Below are 7,911 nucleotides of genomic sequence, written 5' to 3' on the forward strand. Positions count from 1 at the left end.
CTCTCCGTCAAAGCACCTTCGGCCAGCTCACTCTCTCTCTCTCTAACCCAAACACCGGCCCTTAACTCCGACCGGCGATTTAATCACTCCGGCAGTGACCTCTCTCCATACATTATAACAAAGTATCCCTCTCTCTCCCTCTCTCTCTCTGTCTCTATCTCTCTCTATATCTGTCGCTCTCTCTCTCTCTCTCTCTCTGAACTCCGGCCGGCTCCAAACACTCCGGTGAGCTTCAGGTCCGAACCTCTCTCTCTAAATATCTCTCTGTCTCTCTCTCTCTCTCTCTCCGCATCTCTCTCTGACTTGTGTTTTTCTGTTGTTTTGTTTTATTAATTTTTTTTTCCAACAATGCAGGTACAAAATCCTTAAGAAGCATAAATTACAGCATAACAAATATAAGGAGCATAAATTGTGAGCAATTTTCCCTTATTTTTGTCCTTGATTTTTTTGCTATAATAAACATGGTACATTTAAATGTATTTGTTTAAAATATGTTCCAATTTTAACGTGGCTCGATGGTGGGTGCGAGAGGGGATGGGGCCACATGGTTATGCGCCGTACTTTCCGTATACATATACTGGACCTATGCCATGTGGATCTGATAGTGAGACACAGGATGATAGGTTTCCTCTGCCACAGACCGGGGAGATGCAGATGCCGGCTGTGGGGTTGGGACAGATGCCAGCACAGGCAGCGATGCAGGGCCAGATTATGGGATTGAGACAGATGCCAGCATCGACAGCGAGTCAAGGCCTGGGGCCTGGAGAGAGCCAGGTGCCTTTATCTGAGGAGAGCCAGGTGCCGATATCTGGAGAGAGCCAGGTACCACTTTTCGATGAGAGTCAGATGGCAGATCTGGGGGGGAGCCAGATTCTCCATGAGGGGGACGTGGCGATGTTGGGTATCGATCAGTTGACCCCCGATAGCCCCCAGGATATGCTTTCAGATGATGATCAGCAGCCTCCACCAACGGGAGGGGTTGGCGAGGAGGTCGCAGACGACCCAGTGACCCAGCACATACAGATTGACCAGATTCGGTTGATGGGTAAGTATATATTTAGACATCCTTAAAACTCATATTATGTTACCAAAAATAAATATTAAGTTTGAAAGAAAAATAAATTGAATTTACAATTTGTTGATATAATTATGTTTTTTAGTGTTAACCAATTAAATGTTGTATATTTTTTTCATTAGGGTACAACCCAGACAAAAGCATATATTATGTGGTGATTAGGGACCCAGAGAGAAATTGGGTGCTCCCGAGGGGGACGAAGGTTGTGTTGCAGTACAATGCTGCTCTACAACTTGTAAGACGAGCCTGCAATCGTTTTAGGCGGGCTGAGGACATGCTTATCAGGAGCGGGTCTTACATACATATGCGGGACGAATGGACGAAGGTAGATAAGCAGATTAAGCAGGCTATGTGGGACGCGCTGATGGTATGTTTATGAATCTAATTTATTTATTTATTTGAATTAAACTTAAGATTAAGTTTTTCTTGAAGTTTTTAAACTAACGCTTAAATTGAATGTGCAGGAGGAGTTCTATATACCTGTATCAATAGACAAGCGCAAGGCACAACAGGAAGCGTGGAATGATATTGGCCGTAAGCACTGCTCGTGGAAGTCGAGGTTCAAAACCAAGCTAGATATTCGAGACGGTGACATGCCCGAGATTATACGTGCGAGAGTGCCGGACAATGCTTTTGCGAAGTATGACGCAGAAGATGTAGAGTTCATGTTGAGTGATTGGTGCACTGAGCAAAAAAGGGTATGTAGGTCTTTAATTGTATGACAAAAAAATGTTGTGATTTTTTAATAACAGTTCAATTAATTTTATTACTACTTTAAGTGTGTCAATACTTATATTTTTATATTCATGTTCAATGCGTAGGCGACCTCTAAACGGATGAAGAGGCTGCGGGAGCAGAATGACCTTCCCCATTGTACGGGATCTAAAAGTTATGCCAGATTTAATCACGATGAGGTATGAACAAATATATGTTTATGTTTTTCATATTTGTTGCTAATTGTTTTTCTTTTTCTTTACACTATTTTCTCGCTCTTTGTTTGTTATATATTTCAACTGGATGATGACAGACATGTACATCTGGCACGCCCCCCACTTGCGCCGCGTCGTTCGTGAAGTCCCACCCAAGGAAGGACGGCACTTACTTGAACGAACGTACACGGGTCCTATGCGTATGCTACTGATCTATTTTACTAATATTTCTAAATTATGTGTGTGATATGACATTATTCAATATATGAGTATTTCATGTTGACGACGTACAGGAGAGGATGACGCAGAGTTTATCCAGTGATCCAGCCGCCACGCAGAGCGTCTCAGTAGACATGATGCGTTGGGCACCGAACGATGCGTACGAACAGGCGGTTGGGAGGCCTGAGTAGGTGGGGAGGGTTCAGCAGGTTGGGCCAAACGTTACTCCTGTTTGGGGGACATGTTTCTCATACAGGCCTCGCTCACAGGGGGGATCATATGAGGGCACGTCTCGGGATTGGGCCGAACACGCTCGGAAGATGGAAGAAATGCAAGCGGAGCTACGGGCTGAGCGAGAGGGGAATGACGCGTTGGAGCAGCGCATGCGACAATTCGAGGTCTTCATGTCCTCAATGGGAGTATCACAACCATGTCTTGGTGCTCAGTCTTCACCTGCAAACGTAGGTAGTACGTCTTCTGTTAATAGTGCATCTGCAGGTATGATTTATATTGTGTATAGGATAAAATTAATTTTAATTTGTTTTCATTACCCCTTTAAATTTGCAAGTAATATTATATACTTTAATTGTCTATATTACTTGCAGGTAATGCGACAACGGTTGGTACGTTGTCGCCTATTGGACGACGGCTGAGCCAGCACTCCTCTGTCGCTACACCATCGCCCGCTACACCATCCCTTGCGCAGCAATCGCCGGTTGGTGAGAACACGCCTGGGACGATACCTCGTGCTCTACAGGGACACCCTTCGGATTTGTAGATATTTTGTGTAATTATTTTTTGTTATTAACGAATATGTTTATTTTTTGTAATTATTTTTTGTTTGTAAAGATTTGCGTAGTTAACAAATACGTTATTAATTATTGGTTTGTGTAATTTGATTTTGTGATATTTTTGGATAAAATAAATATTGTGTTATTTGTGGTCGGAAAGAAGAAAAATAAAAAGAAAAAAGAAAATTAATTAACCCAAACAAATTTAAAAAAACAATAACAAAACTAAATTGAAAAACAAATTTAAAAAAAAATTTCAAATTGTATTTTTTATTTAATTTAATTCTTTAATTGTATTTTTAATTTAATTTAAAAATACAATTAAAGAATTAAATTAAATAAAAAATACAATTTTAATTTTAATTTTTTTTAAAAAAAACAAAATAGACACGTGTATCTTAATACACGTGTCTGACAGTCAGACACGTGTAATAAAATACACGTGTCTGGCTGTCAGACACGTATACAAGAGTAGACGTGGCCAGGTGGCCACGAGTATTGGAATATACGGGTCTAATCTGCCACGTGTATTAGTATACACGCGTCAATTTGGTCAGTTAGTCACTTTCAGATCCAACACGAGCCTCACACGTGGCCATGCGCACGTGGCGAACAGTTTGCCACGTGTACTGTGTCCGTACACATGGCAAACTGTAAGTGGCCAAATGCCACTATTTTTGTAGTGTTTGGGGGGACATGATCTCAATTGATAGGTTTAAAACAATGTTTCTCATATAGTTGCTCAGATCTTATTCGTTTGCATTTGCATGATATTAGTTTTAAACCTATCCTGGCAATATGTACAAATAATGTTTTAAACATATTAAGTTGAATTACAAAATAAACAAAATTTTAAGAAACAAAATTTTTGCTGTCAATGTGATGGTTCATATGGAAACTAAAATTTAGAAAAGCTAGAAACTGAACTAATATGATCTTTTATTATCAATATAACTTTTTCATTCTAAAATCCGGATTAAATCTATAGCTATAATTATGGTTCAAATTCTGATGTATTCAGGTTTATCATCCTAATAAATGTATAAGGCTTGGATGAGATTAACATTTATGCCTCACTTTGTTTCACTTTAGGATAAATATCTTAATCACATCCTATCACAAAATATGCCATTGATTTTCATTATTTTCTTTTCTAATTGAGTTCACCTGACTACTAATGCTTCTGAACTTATGGATTTGTGTTATTCTTCACGGGGCCAGTACAAGTCAACATTGGTTTGTCCAGTGTGCAATAAAGTTTCCATCACATTTGATCCCTTCATGTATCTCTCCTTGCCACTCCAGCTGACCATTACCCGCTTTATGACAGTAACAGTTTTCACTTGTGATAGAAGTGCCCTTCCATCTGCATACACTGTGACTGTCCCAAAGCAGGGACGTTGCAGGGACTTAATCCAGGCACTTAGCAGTGCATGTTCCTTGAAGCATAGTGAGAAGCTTTTGCTTGTGGAGGTTTGTGGCAGTGAACTTTATGGATGTTGTGTTTTTAGGATTATTTTTGTGCATGTTTAATTGGATTGAATAATTCAAATGTTTTGTTCACAGATACGGAACCATTTGATTCAGAAGTTTCTAGAAGATCCTTTAATAATGTTGTCCACCATCAAAGATGATGACCACCTTGCTGCCTACAAGATGCCAAAGCTAGTGAAGAGCACAAAATATCCTCAATTAATACATCGCCATAGAGAGCAGTATGTATAATTTCATGAACGCTACATTAATCAAAGCAATAAAGAAAGTGGGCTGCTTATTATTTTCTCTCTTTTTCCATGGCCCCCAGATATCTGGCCCTGGTTGTTATGTCCTTCGTCACTAGTATTTATGTTCATTGCTTTAATTACTATGTTGACTGTTTCAACTATTGTCATCGGTATCCCTGAACAAGAAGATACTTCCATAGTTAGTTAGGACTGAAAAGTTCTCTCTCCTTTTTTTTCGTGACAAAAATTGTTCCTTCTGTGAAATGGCATCATACTCCAATCTTACTTACCCAAAAAAAAAGGAAAAAGAACTGTTGACCAAAAGGATGAAAAATGGTGAGTGGAGTTGATCGATTGATAACATGCCATTATCACTTTTACTTAAAAAAAAAAAAAAATGCCATTTCCACTTTAAAAAATGAAAAAGAGTCTATTGTCATTTTGGAAAAATATCAATTTCCCTTGTTACTTTTATTCTTTGTAGTGGTTTCTTGTGTGCCACTTTCTAAGTTCTTGAATAATTTTTGTCTTAGGGAAACCAGTGATGCCCAAACCACGTCAGGATGGAAACCTTATGGAACACCTCTTGTCTCATCAATCCCATGTGACGATGTAATTACAAGAGGGGATATACAGCTACTGGTTCACAAAATGGTTCTCCAATTTCAAGAACTGAAAGCCTAGGACAAAGTAATATTTCTGATACTAACATCTCTATAGCAGCATCAGACCAGTGCCGTGATCTCAGTTCTGGTGAAGCATGTACAGAGTACAGTGAGTACTCCTCAATATCAAATCCACAAAGTAAGGATGACACTAATTCTGAAGCAGTCACATTACTGAGACTGCGTCTTCAGTTGGTTGATGAAAGTAATCCTTGCATTGACCTGTCAGTGGGAGAGGACAAACCCATTAGACTATCCTCATCATCAACATCAATTCTAGTGTATGTGGACTGGTCACAGAAGCTTCTATGCAAGTATGATACACACTATCTAGAGAACTTGCCAGAAGTGTTTAATGGGCCACCTAAAAAGAAAGCTCGTATTGAACGTCTCTCTTTGTACACCTGCCTGGAAGCTTTTCTGTGTGAAGAACCACTGATGCCTGAAGACATGTGGTTAGTTTCTTCTTCTTCTACATTTCTGCTGTCCTTGTCATCTTTAATTTGTTGTGTGCTTGCATCTGTTAATGATGGATTTTTAATAAATTGGTGGTGATCCTACCTAAGGGTCAAGAATAGTCCAACATTGATTCATTAGCTGGTGATTCGCCAAAGTTGTACTTTTGATGGTTGGTTTATTGTATTATCGACCAAAACAGTTTGTCAAAAGGATGGAACACTTTATTGCCTTGTGTGAATCCTGTTTTACTGTTTTGAGATCAAAATTGGTTATGATCAAGGGTTTCAGTCTTGCTACCTTTTTGGCTCACAACTTCCCATTTCACTAGTCCCTTATGATTGTAGTAATAGGGAAGAAGATGGGTGGCTATTACCTTCTGTTAATTAATGGAACTGCTCTTAGTTTGCGTTCTGATTTTATTCTTTTTCCCAATTCATTTTTGGTGAAGACATCTTTGTACTTTACTAAGCATCCTTCAAATGAAGAACGTCGAATCTCTGCTACTTTGCATTTTCCATTTGACAATTCTAGTCTAAAGTTCTTAGTGGTTGAAACTATATAAACTGTGTGGTCGATGCAAAAATCCATGTGAGTGAATGGCTACTTGCTGAACAACTTTGATGATTTATTGTGTCTGATGAAGGTACTGTCCCCAATGCAAAGAGCGGCGACAAGCAAGTAAAAAGCTTGATCTATGGAAGCTTCCAGAAGTATTGGTCATCCATTTAAATAGATTGTCATACAGCAGGTCCATGAAGCATAAGGATCTGTTGAAGCTAGAAACCTTTGTCAACTTCCCCATTCATGACTTTGACCTAACAACTTGTGTGGCGAACAAAATAATTCCCGGCGTCGTCAGCTCTATGAACTATATGCCCTAACTAACCATTATGGTGGCATGGGTGGTGGGCACTATACTGCACATATCAAGGTGAGTGAGATACCTATCTACTATACCTTTTTCTCTAAGATTTCATCTTTTTTCCAAACTTCAGCTGCCTTGAGTTGGTGCAAAATCTAACATTTTAGAACTTAAAACGTTTTATTTGACACTGATCTGGGTGTTATTTTGCTGTTAATTGTTGGTGTATGGTGTCTTTACTTGACACTGAAACTTCATGGCAAACCATTGTTTTTCCAATTTTACCATGCAGATGTATATTTGGGGGGCCTTCCACCAACTGGACATTCACTTGACTTTTCAGTGGGCTTTTCTATGCTTGTTAATATCATATCCTGATGAATACTATTTTCCATTAAGTGCAGCTTCTAGATGAGAATAGGTGGTACAACTTTGATGACAACCACATATCACACATAAATGAGGAAGAAGTAAAACAGGTGCCGCATACGTCCTCTTTTATCGGAGAGTGAAGACTGATGATGCCTCTGCTAGCAATGGAGCACAGTCTTGATCAGGTGACAACAATGTTAGCTCTCGAAAGTGACCCCGCCTTTGACATGAACATTTCTCAATCAACAACAGAAAAGTACCGAGGTATGGCTGCATTAATTTGGGTCCTTTGGGAGTTTTGTCCGAAATGTATGCAACTGTAAAAGCCTTGGGTTGAAATGAGGAGTTCAGCTACAGAGAGGGTATATAGACATGTGGGCCTCTCCTAGGGCGGCAACGAATGTGCTGTACATGCTTGGCGAACTAGTATATGATGAAAAATTCATGTTTGAAAAGTAATTGGGCGTGTTAAGAAAAATGCTACATGTACTTCCAAGTGCTTATTTTTTGTTATAGTAGTGAAAATTACCATTGGTATATCATATTCAGATTAACCCGTCTAAAATTCAATAGTGATTTTCAGTACCACGTTAAGAACTAGAAGTAAGCACTTAGAATACACGAATGATTTCTCTTTAATCAGTGGGTTGCCAATGATATTTTAATAAGATCGACTCGTGTTTGGCATATTGCAGATCCCTAGGCATATTAAATTGAGCATGAAGAAGACTAGAAAACTAGCCCTTCGCGGATCTGAAAATTCATGGCCGCAAGGGCTGCTCAAGGGGTTGTGCAGAAAATGACGCATTGTGGAC

General features: G+C 39.3%; 1 pseudogene; it reads left to right on the forward strand.

Moving 5' to 3' along the window:
• The first annotated feature begins 585 nt into the window (after positions 1-585).
• LOC133873248 (ubiquitin carboxyl-terminal hydrolase 5-like) lies at positions 586-7,710 on the forward strand (annotated as a pseudogene).
• The last annotated feature ends 201 nt before the right edge of the window (positions 7,711-7,911 follow it).

Source organism: Alnus glutinosa, chromosome 7 (assembly GCF_958979055.1).
Source record: "Alnus glutinosa chromosome 7, dhAlnGlut1.1, whole genome shotgun sequence".
NCBI classification, from domain to species: Eukaryota; Viridiplantae; Streptophyta; class Magnoliopsida; order Fagales; family Betulaceae; genus Alnus; species Alnus glutinosa.